This window comes from Palaemon carinicauda, chromosome 17, assembly GCF_036898095.1.
Source record: "Palaemon carinicauda isolate YSFRI2023 chromosome 17, ASM3689809v2, whole genome shotgun sequence".
Lineage (NCBI taxonomy): Eukaryota > Metazoa > Arthropoda > Malacostraca > Decapoda > Palaemonidae > Palaemon > Palaemon carinicauda.
The window spans coordinates 44,092,086-44,117,975 of record NC_090741.1 but is presented as its reverse complement, the minus strand read 5'-3'; the positions used below and the strand labels follow the sequence as shown (position 1 = coordinate 44,117,975).

At 43.5% G+C, this 25,890-nt stretch overlaps 1 long non-coding RNA gene across 2 annotated transcripts; it reads right to left on the bottom strand.

The window, feature by feature from the left end:
* Window positions 1-51: 51 nt before the first annotated feature.
* On the bottom strand, window positions 52-24,028 carry LOC137656051 (uncharacterized). Of its 2 annotated transcripts, XR_011046921.1 has the most exons (4): window positions 22,835-24,028; window positions 3,815-4,069; window positions 2,641-2,894; window positions 52-306 (listed from the first exon to the last, which is right to left on the bottom strand). It is a non-coding gene; the product is annotated as an uncharacterized lncRNA (long non-coding RNA). The 2 variants fall into 2 exon arrangements; XR_011046920.1 differs by lacking the exon at window positions 52-306 and having other exon boundaries at window positions 2,305-2,894.
* Window positions 24,029-25,890: the final 1,862 nt, after the last annotated feature.

Sequence of the window (25,890 nt, the reverse complement as noted above, 5' to 3'; positions counted from 1 at the left end):
ATTTTCTCTTAAGATCTTACTTAATTCACCTTTACAATTTATATCAATCACCCTAACCACATTTAAAGGCTGCTGCTATGCTACTTAATATCATCTGTGGTTTGGTGTACATTCAGGTCCTATAAAAGAATCTAAATGCTCCAATCTGGTTATGGTTGGCATACAATTCATGTTGCTATATATGGCTCATGCTCCAGTCAGGTAGATGACGTACAAGCACGTTGTTATAGGACTCTTCATACTTCAGGCAGCTGTCCTTTCGAAATTTCCTTTTTACTCGAAGTTTAACTGCACCATTTCACGTTCCTGAATTGAGAAGAATTGTACAATCAATATACAAACAAAAATTACTAAATCAAATTTTATTTTGTTAAAAAAAAGTTACAATAAGAAAATTTAAAAGTATGGAATGAACCTCTCATAAAAACTGCAACTAAAATAAATTGTTCTTTTAAAAAATATTAATGAAAATGTTGAAAACTATTTTTAAAACCATGATTATAATAAGGTTTTACCTTTCAAAAACATTTAGACTTTTAAATTTAAAAGTCTTTTAAAATAATTTATGGCAAATTTTTACTTAGACATGAACAATGACAGGTTTCAATATTTTCATATACATCCAGACTTCAAATTTTATAAACTGAAAAATACTAAAATCTTCAACACAAACAGGATTTTGAAATTTTCAAAATTCATGTTTTAACATGGTAAACTAATTTTATAACTAAAAAATGTTCTAAACTTTGAATACAAAAATTTTAAAATTTAAAAACTAGCTTTAAAACTTTATGCATATTAAGGCTGACCAATTTTTAAAACTTAGAAAAACTGAAATTCAAAAGATAAAAAAATGGATTTTAGAAACTTGAGGGATAAATGTTAAAATTCACAATTTGCTTTAAAAAGAAAATTAATATACTTTAAAGACCTGATGATAACAGGCTGAAATTTTCCATTTTTAAAAACAGGCTTTATTCTCAAATTTAAAAAGACTAAAATTTCTTTGTTAAATTTTAAACTTCTGGAACAGTTTCAAACTTTTTGGGTTAAGAATTTTTTTTTTTTAGATCATGATTTTAAAAAACTTGAACACTAGATTTTATAAATCTTTAAAATTGGTTTTTTAACTATATTATAAACACGCTTATTTTATAAATAACAAAGGCAAATTTAAATTTTTCAAAAATAATATACTCACAAAGTAACTGTTTAAAACGGCAAGACTTAAATAATTTAAACTTTTTAAAAACAAGGGGACGGACCCATTTTAAAACTTTAAAAACGTGAATACAGACCAATTACAACACAGAAAGGCAAATTTCACATTTTAAAAATATGACTGGCAAATTTTATGCTTTTTCAAACATGAAGACGAACAGTTGTTAAAGAATTAAATTTTAAACATTAAAGTATTTTTTTTTTCAACATTAAAACCGACCCATTCTTACTTTGAAAACATGCCAAATTTTTAACCTTTTAATTTTAAAACATGAAGACAACTTTTAACCTTTATAAAACATTTAGAAATATTATATACTTGAAAGACTGACAAATATTTTCCTTTTCAACACAAAATGACAATTTAAACTTAAAAGAATGCAATTTTTTAAAAACTAAAACAGACCAATTTTAAACTTACAACACTTAGACTTGCATATTTTAAACCTTTAGAAAATGAAATATGAAATTTTAAGCTTTTAAAAAAATTACTAATGACTGCCTTCAAACTTTCCAAAAACATTACGACAATTTTAAACTCTAAAAAACATAAGACTACAAATCTAGACTTTATAAACAATGACAAACTTAGTTTAAAAAAAACAATTTTTTTAAACTTAGTTTAAACAACTTTTTTTTAAGCATCCAGACTAACCAGCTTTGAAAAAAAAAAAGGACAAATTGATGACTTAAAACGCATGAAGACTGGCAGGTTTTATTTCAAGTTTTTAAAACATAATGACAGTGTTTTTAAAGTCTTGGTCATTGTTTTTAAACCAAAGAAAAATTTTGAACTATAAAATACTAAGACCTACCAATTTTAAACTTTTTAAAAACACAAAGACTGGGAAATTTTAGACTTTGCCTGAAGACTTATAAATTTTAATCTTCATAACAATACCAATGATAACTTCTCAACTTTTCAAGTATCAGGAAGAATGAATTAAAAAAGATAAAAACATTAAGACAAAGTTAAAAAACACGAAGACGTAAATTTCAAACATTATAAGCATGAAGATTGACAAATTTTAATATTTAAAAAAATACCACTCAAATTTTAAACTTTTCATAAGCACAATATTTAAACTTTTCAAAAAGACAAAGCCTAAAATTTGAAACTTTAAAAACACGAAGCCTGAAATTTGAAACTTTAAAAACACGAAGCCTGAAATTTTAAACTTTAAAAACATGAAGCCTGAAATTTTAAACTTTAAAAACACGAAGCCTGAAATTTGAAACTTTAAAAACACGAAGCCTGAAATTTTAAACTTTAAAAACACGAAGCCTGAAATGCTGATACCCTCCAACTCTAGCCGTGAGACCAGAAGCTAAATTCTCAATTTATTCTTCATTGTGAATTACTAAAGTTAATTTCTGATGTTAGGAGTTATATATTGTTCAATGATTAGCATTACAAACCTGTAAACATGAGTTTCCATGGACGTGAAGAACGTATCAAGTTAATTTTCTTGATTTCCTATGGGAAATTTCCTTTTCAATTTACGGGCAGTTTAGGTAGCGACTTCACTCCAATTAGTAATTAAACTCCAAGGCGAGGTAAAACACAAGATGACAATGTGTCCTTTGGATGATGGATATCCAAAAAAGCTGTCATGGTTTATCATTGGATCTCTTCGCAGACATGCAAAATCTTTTACAGGCAGGTGGGATATCTAGAAAATATTACACAAGATCATACAACTTACGTTACCCAGACCCAATTGTAAATTAATCATAACTCAATGATTGAAGATTAACATTCCACAAAAAGGTCAGTATTGAAAGCCTTTGTTTACGAGTAAAAATATGAGCATACAAAGTAAAAGTTCAATTAAATAGTATTGCAACAGTGGACAAAATTTTAGCTCCTCATGAATATCTTTTAATGGACAGATACTCCTCGGATGTACCTATCACATGATGCACAAAATTTCCTGGGTGTAATGGAATACTATATGAAAGTTTCAAATCAAAATGCTTTCAAGGTTTAATACTAGTTGAGATGTGTATATGAATATATGAACAATATCTACTCGTGTGCAGAAAGTGTTTTTAAACTGAACCTATGTTTAAAATAGGTGGGATATTGGTCATTCGTAATTTTTTATCCTAATTTTCTTATGATCGGAAAGTAAAGATTAGGTATTTAGCAGAAGGGAAAATGGTCAATAGCGTTGAAGAATTAAAAATAAAGTTTAGAAAATTATTATCAATGTTAAAAAAACCATGTGGCTGGTACCACATTTGCTTGTAAGACCAACTGAATTATGTCTAGTAGCAGCCCATCGATGGCTACACTAGTAAGTGAGATTATAGCGGTCAATAGTAATTATTCCACAGTACTGTAGTATAATCTCTTCCCGGTGCACCAAGCCCGGAAGTTCCATGAACAAGATGGAATCAATCAAATCCATAACCGACTACAATGGCAAGTACACCCGCTACCCTTGAAACCAGAAGCAAGAGTAGCTATATAGTAAAAACCTAAATTTCCATAACAGCTAAATACTAAATTTATCCTTCATTGTGAATTACTGAATATTAATTTCTGATGTTAGATGTTATATATTGTTCAATGACTAGCATTACAAACCTGTACACATGAGTTTTCATGGACGTAAAGAACGCATCAAGTGAATTTTTCTTCATTTCCTATGGGAAATTTCCTTTTCAATTTACGGGCAGTCTAGGTAGCGACTTCGCTCCAAGAAGTAATTAAACTCCAAGGCGAGGTAAAACACAAGGTGACAAGGTGTCCTCTGGATGATGGATATCCAAAAAAGCTGTCATGGTTTATCATTGGATTTCATCGCAGACAAGCAAGATCTTTTACAGGCAGGTGGGACATCTAGAAAAAAAAATAATGACTTATTACACAAGATCATACAACTTACGTTACCCAGACCTGAATATAAATCAATCATAACTTCATGATTGAAAATTGACATTCCACAAACACTTCAGTAATGAAAGCCTTTGTTTACAAGTAACAATACGAGCATACAAAGTAACAATCAAAGAATATTGCAACAAAATTTTGACTCCAAGTTTCTTCTAGTGGACAAGTACTACTCAAATGAACATATTGCATGATGCACAGAATCTCCTGATGCAATGAAATACTACATGCAAGTCAAACCAAAATGCTTAATGGTTTGATACTACATGTAAATGAATAATTATGTTCAGTATCTGTGTACAGGCACTTTTTAAATCGAGCCCAAGTCTAAAATAAATGGGATATGGGTCCTTGGTAATTTTTTACCCTAAAATTCTTATGAGGGAGGGAATGTAAGATTTTAGGTATTTAGCATAGAGAAATGATCGAAAGCTTTCAAAAAAAAAAAAAAAAAAAATAAAAAAAAAAAAAAACCACACAAGTGTTGGATCAATTACAGTAAGTGCTTGAGAAAACACACATGATGCAGGTACTGTACTATGTAAGATCAACTAAAAATGTCTAGTAGCAGCCCGTTGATTGCTGCACTAGTAAGAGATTTTTGGGCTCAAGCCATGTCGTCCTGATGGTAGGTTCCTTCAGTAGCTTCCTTAGGGTATATTTGACTACAGTAGATATTCCCAGAGAATTAAACTAAAGGTTTCACAGAATTCTAACTTCTGGCGCGAGTACCCATAAGGTTTCTCTTTAGGATATCGAATAATAATGGGACGTATGCTTGACACGCCGCATAGCTATCTGTACCCCACAGCTTTTAGGCTTCGAGGGGGAAGTGTGGCAAGATATGGGAGAAGCCGTTACTAAGTTCTCCTCCTTCGTTACTGTTACGGTACTGTGACGTTATCTCCTCCTTCGTTACTGTTACGGTACTGTGACGTCATCTCCTCCTTCGTTACTGTTACGGTACTGTGACGTCATCTCCTCCTTCGTTACTGTTACGGTACTGTGACGTCATCTCCTCCTTCGTTACTGTTACGGTACTGTGACGTCATCTCCTCCTTCGTTACTGTTACGGTACTGTGACGTCATCTCCTCCTTCGTTACTGTTACGGTACTGTGACGTCATAACCGCCGCAATGTTGGCCGCCATCTTGATTGACGTCATCGTTGCGCGCCTTCCTCATTCCTTCTTACATAGCGTTTATGACCAGGTACTTTTTCCGAGTTGTTCGCTGGTAAATTCATCATGTCGCAATCTTCTGCCTCGCCTTCTTCTGGAAAGTAGAGTACCATATTCTTGTATTGTATAAATCAGCTCAGGCCGTAAAGTAGCGCCCTTTTATCTCAAAATACCTTTTTTAGTGGCAGAGCAGTGCCTTGACCGGAGGCGTTATGACGCCGACGCTGTTGTTCGCTTTGCATGCTTTATTTAGTTAGCCAGAACAACCTTCCCGGTCTTATAACTAATTATCAGCATTAGTTATTTAGTCTTAATTGCTAGGAATTAATTATATTATGCCGATAATATTCTTTTTGGGCTCAAGCCATGGCGTCCTGATGGAAGGTTCCTGTTTGGTAGCTTCCTTGGGTATAAGACTACTAAGATATTCCCAGAGAATTTAACCACAGGTTATCACAGAATTCTAACTTCTGGAGCGAGTATCTCAAAGGTTTCCCTTTAAGACATCGTAATACAACAGGGGACACGCATGTCTGGTCGTGCCACATAGCTATCTCCACCCCGAACAGGGTTAACGCTTCGGTGTGTAAGGGCTGAGAATAGCTGGGAGCCGTTCCACAGCTAATCTCACTCGTGGCTACTACTGATACTCGAGACGTAAACAAACGGACGCCATTGCTCTAATGACGTCACGAGCGTCTTTATCCTTTGTTTAGTAGCTGCCCTACTGAGACGGATTTTCCCTTGTGTGAACTTTATCGTTTTGCATCTTCGCTATGTCGTTACCTTCAGCCTCGCCTTCTTCTGGAAAGTTGAGTACAAGGTTCCAGTATTGTTTAATTAAGCTCTGGCCGTAAAGTAAATATTATTTCGCGAAATAATTGATGTTTTGTGGCGGAGCTGTGCCTCTACCGGACCCGCCATTTTATGGCGTCGTTGTTGTTTTGCATGTCTTATTTAGTTAGCCACAACAACGCTTCCGGCATTATATACTAATCGAATACATTAGTTTATTTAGTCTTCATAGCTAGGAACTTTTATATCGTGTTAGACGCTTTTTATCGGTCATCGATTGACCTCATACCAGTCGGCTACTATAGCCCCCAGGCCAGGAGCCTATATACAAGTGTTCATGCATGATTTATCAGTGATCCTAGACTAAGTTATGAAGATAGTGGCATTATTATTTTACAATACTTTGACTAGTGATGCAAATGTTTTCGCCTTCAGGGACCATATAGGGGATAGGCTAGTCAGTGATTCTTTCTAGCCTAACCTAACCTTAGGACCCCTATATGCTTCCTTCATCCCCTGCCTTGGCACTCCCTCTATTTAGCCTTGATCCCTTTTCTGAGTAAAGGGATTTATTGTCTAATAGAGTATTATATCGCCTCTCAGTCCTCCCTAAAGGAATGAACCCCCTTTAGGATTGCGTCAGAGTGAGGTTAGGCTAGCCTACCTCTATGGCTAGGATAGTCTACGACTTTCCTGCGATAGCGATATGTCTTCTTCCTTGCCTAGTTCAGGACTTTTAGCCCTGATCTAGGCCGGGTTAGGAAGGTTTCTCTGTTCCATGCTGAAACTGTACTCTTGCACCGTTTTTAGCTGATCAGCCTAATCTTAGGTTAGGGAGTGTCCTCCCTTCCCTTTGTGGCCGCTCTGGTACAGAAACCCTTCCTGGGAAGACCCCTCTCTTCTCCCTCCCCACCTATCTCTTGTATAGCCTAGCCTATGCTTAGGTTAGTTTATACTCATCTGTCCCCTGTCCTACAATTCCTCCTTAGGGTGGAAGAGTAGGGCTACCCGAGCTTCCCTGTGCTGTCCGCTCTGGTACATATACCTTCATAGTGTCCTATAAGGTTAGTTACTAGTGTAGCTCTGCATAGGGGAGTCTCCCCCCCCCCTCTTGGGTGTTCCCTAGCCCTCCCTTGGGCTACCTGCTCCCGGTCCCTAGTGACCCCTGCTTGGATGCTAGAGCCTGTCTCTATCATGGGTACACCCCCTCAGGGAGGGGGAGGGATGTCTGGAACCCTGACGGTACTTCCTACATCCCTTCCCCCCTCCCCCTGTCTCTCTCTCTATCCGGGTGCCGGTCTCTTGCCGCCTCTACTGCCGGCAATACCTGCCTCCCTCTTGGTGACTTCCCTACCCTTGCCCCCAGCCCCCCGTGTACCGAGGGACTGCCGGCTGCCGCCGGCTACTACCGGCGGCTCTCCTACTCCTATCTATTCGTCCGCTTGCCGGTCGATCTCCGGAGTGCCGGCATATACTGCCGGCAACCCGATACTACCTGTACCATCCTTACCCGTCACCAATCCGGCATCCTCCGGCTGCCGGAGCCGGCCGCTCCCTGCCGGCGTGCCGCCGTTGTGCCGGCGGCCGCCATCCTGGTATCTAACTGACTTTGAAAATTGTCTGTTCTAATGCCAGAATCTATGCTGGAGCGAGCTCCGGCGTGCCGGCGGCTGCCGGATGCCCCGGAGGCGTCAAGAATACTTGCACCCCCTCTCTTTAGCTATCATAAGACTAGATAGCCCTACCTTGCAAATAGATAAGCTGCTTTGCTTCTAAGATCAGTACCTAGTACTGCTCTATTAGTGATCATGCTGTCTCTTTGCATTCTTCTATTTCCAGCATGCTATGTGCATCTTAGCGCGGCTGGTTGCCAGAAGCAATTACCCTTAATGAGGCCTTCTGGCTCTTATCTGGGAACCGAATGAATTCGATCCCAACCTTGTCCTTGGCTTTCCATGGAGTTCCATTATAATGGGAATCCTAGGAAACTATATCCAATGATCTAGGTCATTTGGATTATCCCAGGACCAGCCTATGGTAACCAGCCGGGCGAGATGCATGGAGCGTGTCTCCTTTACTGTTTCATTCTCTATGCATCACACCTTCCTTAAGTTAAAATTAATGATTAATGTTAACTTAATTTAAGAGCCATTCCTATGGCTCCCCCATACTCATTTTCTCTTTCTTCCACAGGAGGAGCAGATGAAGTGCGATTTCGCCTACTGTGCTGTGAAACGCTCCCAGTTTTACGGACATACGGCGTGCAGGACTCACGCCCCTTGCTCAGACAAGAAAGGGGATTGGAAGTTCTGGAATCCACTGGAATGTACGGTCTGCCAGGCCTATCTAGTTGAGGCCTTCCATAACCCTCCCTCAGCGGAGGTTAGAGACATTGCTCGTGAGAAACTGCGCAAGTGGGTGCGTGGTTTTCAGAGAAATGCTACTGGACCGTACCTGGCCACCGAAGAACTGAGGTCCCTGTTGTTCCCTAAGGCCTCCCCTGATTCAGTGGTTCCAAAGGAAGCAATCCCCACTGTCCAAATTTCAGTGGAACCTGATGTGGTCATGGCTCAGTCCATGCACGAGTGCCGTTTGGATTCCGAGGATGATGAACGGATCTCCGACGTCTCGGAAGACACGGAGAAGACGCTTATGGCTCAGGGAGCCGAAGAGGACGAAGACAAGGTGGAATACACCGAGTCGGAGATTGGAGCTACTCCCTCGTCCATCCCTCCGCCTACTCCTACACCGACGGAATTGTCCCTTCCGTCTACCTCCTCGACCCCGGATCCTTCCTCTTCCACCCAAGAACTGATCCGACTGATTAGAGCTGTCATGGACGACAGACTGAAGGAGAACCAGGAGTCCATCAGGTCTATGATTGGATCCAGAGACACGAAGAAGATCTCGGTCAAGGATCTCCCAGCTTGCTCTCATGCCAACCCGTGGAGGTATGCAGAGCATATGGTTATTGCAACCGGCAGGATCTTTGTTAGCGACAAGATCGGCACGGTCCCGTTGGAAGATGTGGAGTTCTTCCCAAGCTTCGAGGCCTACCCGGACTGTTACGTCCGACTTCGTGCTGAACCTGCCTCGAAGGAGGAGACCGAACCTAAAGAAGAGATAGTGTTCGATCTCGCAAAGGCCCAAGCTATGCTAGCCAACGCATTTAAGAGCAGGGGCTTTACCTGCTCTAAGCTTCCTGCCTTGAGCAAGAAGCATCCTACCTATGTCGCACCTGACACTGCGATTCTTCCATTTCTGGAAAAGGCCTTAGCTGCATGCCTTAAAGCGGCGGAAGAAGGGAAACCCTGCCCTGCACTGGAGGAGTGCAGACCCTTCTCCATCGTGACACCCCCTGACACTAGGCAATGGAAAGATGTCCAACATACTTTCGTCGTGGGTAGGCTCGATCCTGACGTCGCCGGACGTCAGTTTAATGAAGACCTCCCTAAGCTCAACGACCACCTCCTTCGCCGGGAACAAGACACGAAGGAGAGGCTTGCAGCTTCGCTTTCTCATCAAGTCCAACTTGAAGTAATGGCCTGTGACACAGCGGTACCCGATCACTACATGGTACTGGCCAAATCCCACTTACTCACGGTAATGAAGGACTTGTACCATTTCATAAAGGCTCGTAGAGCCTGTCGTGAATTCGTGTTTGTCGGTGCCACCGTGAAACACGAACCCCGGAGGCTGATTTCCTCCAACATCTGGGGAAAGCACCTGTTTCCTTCTGACCTTGTCAAGGAAATAACTGACAGAGCCGCCACGGAGAATAGGAACCTTCTCCACAAGTGGGGCATGTCCAGAAAAAGGAAAACCTCTCAGGACGATGGACCTCAGCCTAAGAGGAAACCTCAGAAGCCGAAACCCCAGCAACGTCAACAACGACGTCAGTTTCCGGGACCCGCTACCTCCCAAGTGGTTGCCCAACCACAACAGACCTTTCAGTTGGTCCCCCAACCGGTGTTGTCACAGTCACCGGTCTTCACCCCTGCCTTTGAGCAGTCATCCACTACCTTTCATGCCAGAGGTAGAGGCTCGTCCAGGGGTGCAAGCAGAGACGCCTCTCGTCGTCCCTCCAGAGGTAGAGGAGGAAAGGGAGCTAGCGGCCGAGGCAACAAGTCCTCGGGACACCAGAAGCAATGAAGTGCTTCCGGTGGGAGGAAGACTCCGCCAATTCCAGGATCGTTGGACCTTCGATCCTTGGGCACACAGCATCATCAAGAACGGTCTAGGCTGGAGTTGGGTGCAACCACCCCCAATCTTCCAGCGGTTCTTTCAACCATCAACCCCCATTCTGGAAGAATATGTTCTAGACCTCTTGAACAAGAAGGTGATAAGGAAGGTAAAGTCCACCAGGTTCCAAGGGAGACTGTTTTGCGTTCCCAAGAAGGACTCAGACAAGCTCAGAGTCATTCTGGACTTATCCCCCCTCAACAAGTTCATAGAGAACAACAAATTCAAGATGCTGACGCTTCAACAAATAAGGACCCTTCTGCCTCAGGGTTCCTACACGGTCTCTATAGACCTGGCGGATGCCTATTGGCACATTCCAATGAACCATCACGCTTCCTCCTACCTAGGATTTCGACTCCAAAGGAAAAGCTACGCCTTCAGGGCCATGCCATTCGGCCTCAATGTGGCCCCTCGGATCTTCACAAAGCTGGCGGATGCCATAGTACAACAGCTCCGCCTAAGAAACGTCCAGGTGATGGCCTACCTCGACGACTGGCTAGTCTGGGCTCCCTCGCCCGAAGAGTGTACAAAGTCTTGCGACGAAGTTACCCAGTACCTAGAACACCTGGGATTCAAGATCAACGAGAAGAAATCTCGCCTCTCTCCGGCTCAGAAGTTTCAGTGGTTGGGAATCCACTGGAATCTTCAGTCACACCGCCTTTCCATCCCCCAGAAGAAAAGGAAGGAAATAGCAGGGTCTGTCAAGCGACTACTGAAATCCAAACGCATTTCAAGACGACAGCAGGAACGAGTTCTAGGCTCTCTACAATTCGCCTCAGTGACAAACCCAGTGCTTCGTGCACAGCTAAAGGATGCCGCGGGAGTCTGGAGACGATCGGCATCCATCGCTCGAAGAGACCTCAAGAGACGGCTTCCAAACAGACTTCGACGCCTCCTAAAGCCGTGGTCGGAAGCAATGGCCCTGAAAAGGTCCATTCCTCTCCAACACCCTCCTCCATCACTCAACATCCACACGGATGCCTCACTGGAGGGCTGGGGAGGTCACTCCCACCTGAAACAAGCTCAAGGGACCTGGTCTCCACTATTCAAGACGTTCCACATAAACATCTTGGAGGCCATGGCGGTCCTTCTTACTCTGAAGAAGTTATCCCCGCCACCCTCGATCCACATCCGTCTAACCCTAGACAACTCGGTGGTAGTTCGTTGTCTCAATCGCCAGGGCTCAAGATCGCCCCAGATAAATCAGGTGCTTCTCCCAATCTTCCGTCTGGCGGAGAAGAAGAAGTGGCACCTGTCTGCAGTTCACCTACAAGGATTCCGCAACGTGACAGCGGATGCTCTTTCTCAGACAAACCCGATAGAGTCGGAATGGTCTCTAGACGCAAGATCATTCTCCTTCATCTCCAATCAAGTCCCAGAACTTCAGATAGATCTCTTTGCAACGAGCGACAACAATCAACTTCCTCTGTACGTAGCCCCGTACGAGGACCCCAAAGCAGAAGCGGTGGACGCCATGTCACTGGACTGGAACAGATGGTCGAAGATATACCTGTTCCCTCCCACCAACCTTCTGTTGAAAGTCCTCTCCAAACTGAGAACCTTCAAAGGGACAGCGGCCCTAGTGGCTCCCAAGTGGCCCCGGAGCAACTGGTACCCCCTGGTCCTGGAGCTGCAGCCCAAGCTGATCCCTCTCCCGGGCCCAGTTCTCTCTCAACAAGTACAGAAGTCGACTGTCTTCGCTTCATCATCGAAAATCAAGGACCTTCATCTCATGATTTTCTCTCCCTTGCCGCAAAGAAGAGGTTTGGGATCTCGAAGAAAAGTCTAGACTTCCTAGAGGAATACAAGACCGAATCCACGAGACGGCAATACGAATCATCCTGGAGGAAATGGGTCTCCTTTGTTAAAGCAAAAAATCCTAAAGAAATCACCATTGATTTCTGTATGTCCTTCTTCATTCACCTTCATGGACAAGGATTAGCAGCCAATACGATCTCAACTTGCAAATCGGCTTTGACTAGACCAATTCTATATGCTTTCCAAATTGATCTGTCCAACGACATCTTTAACAAACTGCCGAAAGCATGTGCTCGCCTACGCCCAGCACCCCCTCCGAAACCGATCTCCTGGTCACTAGACAAGGTGCTCCATTTCGCCTCCAACTTGGACAATGATTCATGCCCCCTCAAGGATCTGACTCAGAAAGTTATATTTTTATTTGCTCTCGCCTCGGGAGCTCGAGTCAGCGAAATAGTGGCATTATCAAGAGAAGAGGGACACATCCTGTTTGCTGATTCAGGAGAAGTGACCCTCTCCCCCGATCCGACGTTTCTCGCCAAAAATGAATTACCCACCAAAAGATGGGGCCCTTGGAGAATATGCCCCCTGAAGGAGGATGTCTCTCTATGTCCAGTAGAGAGTCTCAAGGTCTATCTTCGCAGAACTTCAAACTTTGGTGGAGGCCAACTCTTCAAAGGAGAAACATCGGGCAGCGACCTGTCACTAAAACAATTAAGAGCGAAAATCACCTACTTCATTCGCAGAGCGGATCCGAACAGTACACCCGCTGGTCATGATCCTAGAAAAGTGGCATCTTCTCTGAACTTCTTTCAGAGCATGGACTTCGAGAGCCTTAAGAACTTTACGGGCTGGAAGTCCTCGCGAGTTTTCTTTAAACATTATGCGAAACAAGTGCACGAAATCAAACATTTTGTGGTAGCCGCAGGTAGTGTTATGAAACCTGCACCTGACTCTGCGTAGAACAGTGAGTTACTTGGGACTCTAACTCTTCGGGTGCCTATGTTGACCCTCGAGTGATTCATAGTGATGTCTAAAAACACTTAGTGCTTTTATAACTGTTCTTATCCCAGGTGGAATGTCATAGTGTTACACAAGTGCCGCATGCCTTGAGCATGATGTGTTATTTAAAGACTTGCGTTCCTCGAGAACGAGTACCTACTAATCCTGAAATTCCCTTTCAGATTCAAGAGCAAGCCTTTATTTCTATGTACATTATTATTACTGTAAATGAACTTTACTTTTTGCTGTAAATTATTTATTTTCTGCATTGTGAAATAAAATTTCTATTTTATTACTTGTGCGTCTCTTTCAGCTCCTACTTACTATGAAATACATACTGTCATAGTTTTATTTATTCCTCCTTTCTTATGGTCATGAAGAATTTAAGATGTCTATTCTTAAATTATATTCACCTTGTCTCAGTAAGGTTCCTACTCGAATACTTACTTCTGATAATCAGGAGATGAACCCTACACACAGTGCCCAACCACCACTGGCCTACTCAGAATGTTCCTATACAAATATCAAACATTCTGCTTCATCTCTAAGCTCTTAAAAGCTCTTCTGTCAAGATGAATAGCCCTTCAATACCACTTTGACGTCGGCATAGCCCATGGGAACTTCCTACCAATGGGGGGCAGGATACTTCGTTCCTATGGTTCTTACCTAAGATTACTTTGCTATTTTGTCAATGCCTAGGCACTTAACTCTGGGGGAAAATCTACCACGATACATTGATTCTCTGGTACTCTTCCATCAGGACGCCATGGCTTGAGCCCAAAAAACGGATTTTGAGCGAAGCGAAAAATCTATTTTTGGGTGAGATAGCCATGGCGTCCTGATGGACCCTCCCTACTACTTCGTCAGTTTGTTCCCACCCTACACAATTGTATCATGGTGATGGGCAGCAACTGGCGCCAGGATAAAGACGCTCGTGACGTCATTAGAGCAATGGCGTCCGTTTGTTTACGTCTCGAGTATCAGTAGTAGCCACGAGTGAGATTAGCTGTGGAACGGCTCCCAGCTATTCTCAGCCCTTACACACCGAAGCGTTAACCCTGTTCGGGGTGGAGATAGCTATGTGGCACGACCAGACATGCGTGTCCCCTGTTGTATTACGATGTCTTAAAGGGAAACCTTTGAGATACTCGCTCCAGAAGTTAGAATTCTGTGATAACCTGTGGTTAAATTCTCTGGGAATATCTTAGTAGTCTTATACCCAAGGAAGCTACCAAACAGGAACCTTCCATCAGGACGCCATGGCTATCTCACCCAAAAATAGATTTTTCGCTTCGCTCAAAATCCGTTTTTTCGGCGAGTGTAGGTAGCCAAATTCGTAGGCTAGATTGCTAGCCGAATTCGTAGGCTACATTGCTAGCCTAGCCCCTAGGCTCGATAGCTTAGGCGTTCTTGTTTACTTTCATGCACGATATAAGTGTTCCTGGTGTTGAATTACAAAATGAAGATGTTAGGCATTTATACATTTAAGATTCAGTGATTGCACGTTTTCTCCTTCTAGGAAGTACTGTATACAAGGGGTTTCGATGATCTTTGTAGTCTACTCCGTTGGCCCTAACCTAACACACTTAGGGCTTTTGTATACTTTCTCACCTCCCCAGTTACCTTATCCAAGGCAATCTCCTCCCTCTGAGGTAGCCTAGGCTACATCCTAGCCCTCCTTCCTTGAATCGTATTCAAGTGAGGTTAGGCTAGGATTTTCTTTCCCCACTCATAGCCATGGTACATGAGCTTTGAGTTTGGGACAGAACCTCAGAGTACCAGTCGTTTGCCCCCCCCGCTACCCCATTAAGTGAATGAACTCTCCTTTTGGTCCCTGCTGGTCGGCAAAAGGTGGGGGGCTTTGCCCTTTCCCCTAGACCACACCTGGTAGGGTTACGACCCTTCCTCCCTGTGGCATAGCGACTTGTCCTACACCTGCCTTCCCTGGACTAGGGGACATGTTCCTCTAGCCTAGGTTAGGCAGGCCCTGGGATTCTCGTTCTTTATAGTTTAGGACGGTACATTAGTGCTGTTCCTTCATTGCACTAATCTACCCTAGGCTGGAGAACGAATTCTTCCTACACCTGGGATAGTGCCGGTACTGAAATATAACCCCACCGTGGAGTGTGAGGGCCATGCCTTCCCCTTCACTCCTCCTCAGGACCCTCTCCCCTCACCCTGTCCTTTAGTGATGGCCTAGCCATCACACCTCTGTCCACCGTCTTACAACTCTACCGTATGCCGGCAGGTTGGTGGGTTGGCCCGGTCCTTTCGTTTTTTAGTCCGAACTGCTAGGCTTCCCGCATATAGTTAACTAGGGGATTGCATACGACAGGTCGGTCTGCCGGCGGAAGACCTCACTATCTTGAGTGTTCTTCAGTCCTCCCTTAGGCCGCCACCCGCAACTCTAGCCGACTGCCGGCTCTGTTGAGACTGGATGAAAGGTTGCCATTCTCTCCCTTCCATTTGAACACTCCTTCTGGAAGATGACGAGGTTCGGGTAGTGAGCTACCGCCCTTCCCTCCTCCTCCTATACTTTCTATCTCATCAGTGCCGGTCCACTGCCACACTACTCTGTCGGCAACAGCCATCAGCTTAGTCCCATTATCCTCCGTCTCATTGATTGACGTCAGGGTATAAGTTCCTAAGCCGGTTGCTTGCCGACTGCCGGGGGCCGCCGTCTTTCCGGCGATCTGCCGGCGATCTGCCATCATCTTGAGGTTTCGCCCACTCTCTCCCACAGACTGATGGCTGGGAGGGGTTCCCCCTCAACGGAGATTTTCCGGCGCCCGGCGCGCTTCTGGCATACCGTCATATTGCCGGCACCACCTAATCATTCTACTTCAGTGGACTGTCACCTCTACCCTGCCGGCAGTGTCTATTGTATAGCTATATACGATAGCCAGTACATCTACGGTTTTAGTACATACCCTAAAGTGTATAGTTATGCAGTAAATTCTTCTAGCATACTATGTACATCCATGCGCAGTCCCTTGCCGGGACCTACCTGAATTGGGGAGAATCATTCCCCCCCCCCTTTCTCTCTATGTTGAATGAACTCAGCTCCCCCTCTCACCATTACTAATTATCCCTTGTGGATATTCCTTCTCCCTCTTAAGGCGCTCTTAAGGAGCCCCTAGAATTAGTTATGGTGTAAGGTCACGGCAATTGGCTGGGGGGATGCACAAGTATGTGTCTTTTCTACTTCATTTACAGCTTACCTATCCTAAGCTTACACTTGGAAAGGAATCTTATATTGTAAGTAAAATTACTTTAGGACTAATCTAAGATTACTTTAAGTCAATGATATAGACTTCTGAAGACTCATGTACCTCTTTCTTCTTTACAGGAGGAGTACATCCGGTGTGAGAGCGCCTTCTGCAGTGTTCAGCGCCCGGACTTTCATGGCCACCTGGCGTGCCGAACCCACGCCAGCTGTTCCGTTTCCCAAGGGACTCTTTGGTATTGGGACCCGCAGGTTTGCACTGTCTGCAAAGACCTGCTCCATGAGGCGTTCGAGGACCCCCCATCTGCGGAGGCCAGGGACATCGCTCGTGAGAAGCTACGCAAATGGGTGTGCGGTTTCCAGAAGAAAGCCACGGGGCCCTATCTCCCTAGTGAGAAGATGAGATCTCTGCTCTTTCCCAAGGCATCTTCGGATGCAGTTATCCCCAAACCAGAAGTCCCCTGCGTCCAGCTGACGGTCGAACCGGATGTATCGGACGCACTTCAAGTCTTCCATCTTGACGAGGTGGAACGGATGTCGGAAGTGTCTGACACCACCGAAAGGACCGTGATGGCCGAGGGTCGAGAAGAGGAGCAGCATACGGAGGCTCCCAACTCAGAGGGTGATGGCACCCGCGCCCCCTCTGTTACTTCCGTTGCGATCTCGGAACCCGTCCCCTCTACCTCTTCCACTCCTACGCCTGTGAGAGTGGACACCCAGGATAACCTCCAAGCCTTGGTGGCACTCCTGGATGCAAGGCTTCGCCAGAGGGACGAAGATTTCAAGAGGGAGATCCTACGTCTGTCTTAAGACCCCGAGGAAGATCACCGTTAAGGATCTTCCCCCTTGCTCAGTGACCAACCCATGGAGGCATGCAGAACACATGCTGATCACGAGTGGACGATCTTTGTCAACGACAAGTTAGGCGCCATTCCCCTTGAAGGGGTGGAGTTTTCGCCTAGCTTTGAAGCCTATCCAGACTGTTACATCCGTTTCAAGTCCAAGCCAGTTTGCAAGGAGGAAACAAGAGCCTAAGGAGATCGTCTTCGACCACGCAAAGGCTCAATCTCTTCTGGCCGGCTGCCTGATGAGTAAGGGCTACACTAACTCGAAGGTGGCGACCCTAAGCAAGAACCAAGAAACACCCGTCTTTTCTTGCTCCTGCCACCATGGTCTTCCCTTCGCCGAGAAATCCCTGTTGGCGGTGTTGAAGGTGGTGGAGGAAGGGAAACCCTGCCCTACATATGAGGAATGTAGGCCCCTCTCCCTTGCCCTCCCTCCCGACGACAAGAACTGGAAGACATCCAGTTAACTTCCTCTGTGGGGAAAATTGGAGGCTGACATCGCTGGATGCCAATTCAACGAGAACATCCCAAGCTCTCCGAATACCTTCTGCATCGGGAGCTGGACATTAAAGAGGCTGGCTGCCTCCCTCTCCCTTAAAGTCCAAATGGAGACGATGGCTGGGGACACACGGACCCCAGGCTTCTACATGGTCTTGGCTAAGACCCATCTTGCCACCCTGACAAATGACTTTTATAGCTTCATCAGGGCCTGGAGAGCCTGTAGAGTTCGTGTTTGCGGATGCCACCGTTAAACACGAACCCCGGAAACTGATTTCCTCCAACATTTGGGGGAAAGATCTCTTCCCCAACGACCTCGTGAAAGAGATCGTCGACAGACCCGCCACGGAGAACCGGAACCTTCTCCAGAAGTGGGGCATGTCGAAGAGGAAATCTTCTCAGGAAGAGGGCCCCCAACCTAATTAGAAAACTAACAAACCCAGACCCCAGCAGCATCAGGCTAAGCGCCAGTTTCCGACATTCGCTCCTCCCCAGTTGGTGGCTCAGACCCAACAAACCTTTCAGTTAGTACCCCAGCCGGTGGTGGCTCAGTCACCAGTCTTCACGCCATCCTACGAAGGCAGTCTACTACTTTTCATCCCAAAGGTAGAGGCGCCGGCAGCGATTCCTCTCGACGTCCATCCAGAGGGGAAGGAGGAAGGGGAGCAAGCGGCCGAGGTGGTAAACCCTCGGGAAGCCAGAAGCAATGAGATGCTTCCAGTGGGAGGAAGACTCCGCCTCTTCCAGGATCGTTGGACCTTCGATCCTTGGGCTCTGCATCAAGAACGGACTAGGGTGGAGCTGGGTAACACCACCTCCAGCCTTCCACTAATTCTTCCAACACTCCACCCCCGTCCTGGAAGAATATATCCAAGAACTCTTGAACAAAAAGGTTATCAAGAAGATAAAGTCCACCAGGTTCCAAGGAAGGCTATTCTGTGTTCCCAAGGAGGACTCTGACAAACTCAGTCATTCTGGACTTATCCCCTCTCAACAAGTTCATAGTGAACAAGAAGTTCAAAATGCTGACTCTTCAGCACATGAGAGCCCTGCTGCCCCAAAAGGCATACACAGTCTCAATAGACTTGGCTGACGCCTACTGGCACATTCCAATGAATCGCCAGGCCGCCTCCTACTTAGGATTCAGGCTTCAAAGGCGGCAGTACGCCTTCAGAGCCATGCCCTTTGGACTCAACATAGCCCCAAGTATTTTCACGAAGCTCGCAGAAACTATCGTCCAACAGCTACGCTTACAAGGCGTCCAGGTGATGGCTTACCTAGACGATTGGCTGGTGTGGGCGGCATCCTCAGAAGAATGCTTTAAAGTTTCCAGAAAGGTGACCCAATTTCTGGAACATCTGGGTTTCAAGATCAACACCAAAAAGTCTCTACTTTCTCCAGCTCAGAAGTTCCAATGGCTAGGAATCCATTGGAACCTTCAGTCACACTGTCTTTCCATCCCTCAGAAGAAAAGGAAGGAAATAGTGGGATCTGTCAAGAGACAAAATCCAAACTGATTTCAAGACGACGACAAGAACGGGTGCTCGGCTCCTTTCAGTTCGCTCAAGTTTCAGACCCAGTGCTACGAGCTCAGGTAAAGGATGCATCGGGTGTCTGGAGAAGATACACATCCATCGCTTGAAGAGATCTCAAGAGACTTCTACCAACCAGGCTTCATTCACTCCTAAAGCCATGGTCGGAGGCAAAGAACCTTAAAAGATCAGTACCTCTTCAACTACCGCCTTCACTGGTCGTTATCCACACGGATGCATCCCTAGAAGGATGGGGGTGTCACTCCCATCAACTCCAAGTTCAAGGAACATGGTCTCCCCTATTCAAGACTTTTCACAACATCTTGGAGGCCATAGCAGTCCTCCTTACTCTGAAGAGGCTGTCTCCACGTCCCTCAGTCCACATCCGTCTGACTCTGGACAACACGTGGTCAGATGTCTCGACTGTCAGGGCTCGAGATTGCCCCCACTCAACCAAGTGTTGCTACCCATCTTCCGCTTGGCGGACCAGAAAAGATGGCACCTCTCAGCAGTTCACCTACAAGGATTCCGCAACGTGACGACGGATGCTCTATCCAGGACAACCCCGATAGTCAGAATGGTCCCTAGACGCAGACTCTTTCTCCATTTCCCAACAAGTCCCGGAACTGCAGATCAACCTCTTCACAACGAGCGACAACAAACTACTTCCTCGTTACGTGACCCCATCAAGGACCCCCAAGTGGAAGCAGTGGACGCCATGTCCCTGGATTGTAATAGATGGACCAAGACTTACCTGTTCCCTCCATTCAACCTTCTGCTGAAAGTCCTAAAGCTGAGAACCCTCCAAGGAACAACAGCCCTAGTGGCACCCAAGTGGCCCCGGAGCAACTGGTTCCCATTAATCCTGGAGTTATAACCCAAGCTAATTCCCCTACCGGACCCAGTTCTCTCCCAGCAAGTTCAGAAGTTGACTGTCTTCGCTTCATCAAGGAAAACCCGTGACCTTCATCTCATGATTCTCTCTCCTTAGCCGTCAAGAAGAGGTTTGGGATCTTTAAGAAATACTTGGACTTCTTAGAGGAATACAAAAAATCTACCAGAAGGCAATAAGAGTCATCCTGGAAGAAAAGTGTCCCCTTTGTCAAGACTTAAAATCCTACAGAAATGTCTATAGACTTTTGTCTGTCCCTCATTCACCTTTATGGACAAGGCCTGGCAGCCAACACTATTTTCACCTGCAAATCGGCCTTGGCAAGACCATTACTATATTCCTTCCAGATAGACCTGTCCAATGACATCTTTAACAAGCTGCCAAAGGCATGTGCTAGACTCAGACCCGCATTTTAGTGCCACCTTGTGACACTACGGACTGTTCTTATACAAAGGTTTAGTCACAGACAAACACGTGTGCGACATGTTTTTAACATGAAGTGTATATGATACTTTCTAGAAAGACTTTATAGTTCCCATGGAACTAATGTGTGCAATGGTAAGTTTTCCTTTTCAGATTCCACACCCATTTCTATTGATGTCTCAAGTCTATGTTAGTGACTGCATTCCATTACATTTTATTGTCTATTGTATGCTAATTCTTATCTAACTAAAAAATTTTTCAACCTGTGCGTCTTATTTCGCCCTGACATTGGAAATAAAAAACTCTGTTGGAGAGTTTTACTTTCCTCATTATTTGAAAAATGGTATGAACAATACTATAATATTGTTCCTTATTGATACAAACTCATTAGACTAAGGTAATTTGTTCCAACACATTGTACTTACCTTCTTCTATCTGACCCTGGGACCGGCAGGTATCTCCGATGCTAGGAGAGTTCCTTTATCAAGTAACTTCGAGATTTTCCTTACGTCCAATAGGACTCTTCCCTGCCATGGGGGGGGGGGGAGGGGGGGGGGGCAGGAAGCGGTAACATAGTATATGCTTATCTGTAGTGACGTAACGGAAATGTCACAGGTGTCTGTGGTCATCAGACCAAAGGAATATTGTCTAGAAGTTGAAGGCATTTTAAAAGGGGAAAATCCACGATACATTAATTCTCTGGTACACTTCCATCAGGACGACTTGGCTTGAGTCCAAAAACGGATTTTGAGCGAAGCGAAAAATCTATTTTTGGGCGAGATAGCCATGACGTACTGATGGACCCGCCCTTGTTCCCTATTCAGGCCTTGACAGGTCCCTCCCAATCTTATTGTATCATGGAGGCTGGCCTAAACGCCGGAAGGAATGAGGAAGGCGAACAACGATGACGTCAACTAAGATGGCGGCCAACATGGTAGCAGTTATGACGTCACAGTACCGTAACAGTAACGAAGGAGGAGAACTTAGTAACGGCTCCTCCCATATCTTGCCACACTTCCCCCCCGAAGCGTAAACGCTATGTGGGGTGCAGATAGCTATGTGGCGTGTCAAGCATACGTCCCGTTATTATACGACATCCTAAAGGGAAACCTTATGGGTACTCGCGCCAGAAGTTAGAATTTGTGAAACCTTTAGTTTAATTCTGAGAATATCTACTGGAGTCATATATACCCTAAGGAAGCTACTGAAGGAACCTTCCATCAGGACAACATGGCTATCTCACCCAAAAATAGATTTTTCGCTTGGCTCAAAATCCGTTTATTGCATTCAGTTATTTCACAGTACAGTACTGTACTATAATCTCTTCCCAGTGCACCAAGCCGGGAAGCTCCATGAACAGGCTAGCTAGCAATCTAGTATGGGGTCAGGCGATGACCAGATAAAAGAGCGTTAAAACACGATATATGAAGTTCCTAGCTATGAAGACTAAACTAACAATATCAATTAGTTAAGAGGCCGGAATAAGCTGTTCAGACTAGCTAAATAAGGCATGCAAGAGAACAGCGACGCCATAAAATGGCGTGTCCGGTAGCAGCACAGCTCCGCCAGAAAACATGAAATATCTCGAAAAGTATAAGTTACTTTACGGTCAGAGCTTATTTAAACAATACTGGGACCTGGTACTCAACTTTCCAGAAGGCGGCGAGGCTGAAGGTAGCGACATTACGAAGATGCAAGCCGATAAAAATGCACAAGGGGAAATCCGTCTAAGCAAGGCAGCTACTAGCAGAAGGATGAGGGCGGACGTGACGTCATTTAGCAATGGCGCCAGTTTGTTTACGTTGCGAGTACCAAAACTAGCCACGGACGAGTGTAGCTGTGGAACGGCTCCCCAGTTATTCTCCGCCCCTCCATATTCAAGTGTTAGCTCTATATGGGGTGCAGATAGCTATGTGGCGTGTTAATACATGCATCCCCTGTTGATATAAGATGTCTTAAAGGGAAACCTTTAGGATACTCGCTCCAGAAGTAAGAATTCTGTGATAACTTGTGGTTTAATTCTCTGGGAATTCCTAGTAGTCAATATACCCAAGGAAGCTACCAAAAAGGAACCTTCCATCAGGACGTCATGGCTTGAGCCCAAAAAAATTTATAACCGACTACACTGGCATGTACATGCGTCATCATGTCAGCATAAAAACACAGACCCTTTAACTCGCCGTGAGACCAGAGGCAAGAGGAGTTATGTAGTAACCTAAATTTCCATACCAGCTAAATTCTAAATTTATCCTTCAATGTGAATTACTAAATATCAATTTCTAATAGGGGTTATATATTGTTCAATGAATAGCATTACAAACCTTAAAAATTTTTATTCATGGACGTGACTAAAGTATAAAGTGTGAATTTTCTTCTTTTCCTATGCGATATTTCCTATTCAATTTACAGGTAGTTTAGTCAGCGAGTTCGCTCCATGAATTAAACTCTGAAGTGGCGTAACACGCAAGGGGACACATGTCTCTCTGGACGATAACCAAAAAAGCAGTCATGTTTCATCAATGGATCTCATGGCAGACAGTTTCTTACAGGCAGGTGGGACATTATGAAAAAGAGAGAATGACTCATTACACAAGATAAATTTTACATTACCCACCCAACAACAAGTGTTGGCTTTAATACCCCACCAACAACACCAAATTGTAAATTAATTATAACTTAATGATTGATGATTAACATTCCACAAACATTTCAGTAATGAAAGCCTTTATGAGTAACAATACGAGCATACAATGTAAAATTCAATTAAAGAGTATTGCAACAGAAAATTTTGGCTCTGAATTTATTTTAGTGGACTAGTACTCCTTGAATGAACCTATCACAAAGCATATTTTCCTGGTGTAATGAAATAATATATGCAAGTCCCAAATCAAAATGCTTTAATGGTTTGATACTATAAATATGTAAATAAATAATTATGTACAGTATCTACTAAACTTGTATAGGAACTTTTTAAAATGAGCCTATGCCTAAAATAAATGGGATAAGGGTCCTTAGTAATTTTTTACCCCAATGTTTTTACGAGGGGAAAGAAAGATGTTGGGTATTTAGCAGAAAGGGAAATGGTCGAAAGCTTTCAAAGAAAAAGTGTTAGATCAATTACAGCAAGTGGTTAAGAAAACATATTGCAGGTACTAAGACCAAGTAAAAAGTGTCTAGTAGCAGCCCATTGATTGCTGTACTAGTAAGCAGGATTATTGCATTCAGTTATTCCACAGTACTATAATCTCTTCCCAGTGCACCAAGCCGGGAAGCTCCATGAACAGGATGGCATCGATCAAATCTATAACAGACTACACTGGCATGTACATGCGCCATCATGTCAGCATGAAAACGCCGACACCCTTCAACCACTACCCGTGAGACCAGAAGCAAGATTGTCATGTATAACAACCTAAATTTCCATACCAGCTAAATTCTAAGTTTATCGTCCATTGTGAATTACTAATTAATAATTTCTGATGTTACGGGTTATATATTGTTCAATGATTAGTATTACAAACCTGTAAATTGGTTTCCATGGACGTGAAGAATGCATCAAGTGAATTTTCTTTAATTCCTATTGAATTTACGGGCAGTTTAGTTAGCGAGTTTGCTCCAAAACTAAACTCAGAGGTGAGGTAACACAAGGTGACAAGGTGTCCTCTGGACGATGGCAATCCAAACAAGCTGTCATGTTTAATCATTGGATCTGTTGGCAGACAAGCAACATCTCTTACAGGCAGGTGGGACGTGTAAAAGGGGAAAAAAAAAAAAACACATTTTACATTACCAAGACCCAATTGTAAATAAATCACAATGGTTGAATATTAATACTCCACAACCATCTCAGTAATGAAAGCCTTTGTTTACAAGTAACAATACAAGCGTACAAAGTAAAAATCAATTATAAGAAGAGTATTGCAACAGAAAATTTTAGCACAATTTCTTTTAGCGGACAATTACTCCTTGAATGAACCTATCACATGATGCTTTAAAGGATTGATACTATAGATATGAATATGAATTAAGTCTAGTATCTACTTATGTAGAAGAACTTAAATTTAACCTGGCTAAAATAATTGGGATATGGGTCCTTAGTAATTTATCAATTTTTATATGATGGGAAAGTAAGAAATTTATTCAGCAGAAGGGGAAATTGTCAGAAGCTCTCAAAGAATGGAAAAAAAATTGTTAGTATGTGGTTAAGAAAATACACGATGCAGGTACTATACAAGACCAACTAAATATATATAGTAGCAGCCCGATTGTAAGCGGGATTATAGCATTCAGAGTAGTTATTCCACAGCACTATAATCTTTCTAGTGCACCAAGCCATGAAGGTCCATGAACATGATGGCATCAATCAAACCTATAACAGACTACACTGGCATGTACACGTACTATCATGTCAGCATAAAAACGCTGACACCCTTCAACTCTAGCCGTGAGACCAGAAGCAAAGTTTGTGTAGTAACAACCAAAATTTCCATACCAGCTAAATTCTAAATTTATCTTTCATTGTGAATTACTAATATTAATTTCTGATGTTAGGGGTTATTTATTTTTCAATGATTAGCATTACAAACCTTTAAAAATGAGTATTCATTGATGTGAAGAACGCAGTGATTTTTCTATATTTCCTATGGGAAATTTCCAATTCAATTTACGGGCAGTATAGTTAGCGAGTTTGCTCCAACAACTCAAACTTCGAGGCAAGGTAACACACAAGGTGAAAAAGTGTCCTCTGGATGATGGGTAACCAAAAAAGCCGTCATGTTTTATCATCGGATATCTTAGCAGACAAGCGACATTTCTTACAGGCAGGTGGGACACCTAGAAAAAAATAAAAGACATTACACAAGATCATACATTTTGTTTCCCACACTCAATTGTAAATTAATCATAACTTAATGATTAAAGATTAACATTCCACGAATATTACAGTAATGAAAGCCTTTGTTTACGAGAAACAATACCAGCATACAAAGTAACAGTCAATTAAAGCGTATTGCAAAAGAAAATTTTGACTTTTAATTTCTTTTAGTGGACAATTACTCCTTGAATGTACTTATCACATGATGCACAGACTTGCCCGAGTGTAATGAAATACTATATGCAAGTCTCAAATCAAAATGCTTAATGGTTTGATACTGTCAAAATGTAAATGAATAATTATGTTCAGCATCTGTGTGTATAGGCACTTCTTAAATTGAGTGTCTAAAATAAATGGGATATGGGTCCTTGGTAATTTTTCATCCCATTTTTCTTATGAGGGTTATGCAAGATATTTGGTATTTAGCATAACGGGAAATGGTCGAAACCTTTCGAAGATTGGAAAAAAAATTTATTCACAGAATTATGATTGAGGTTGAGAAAA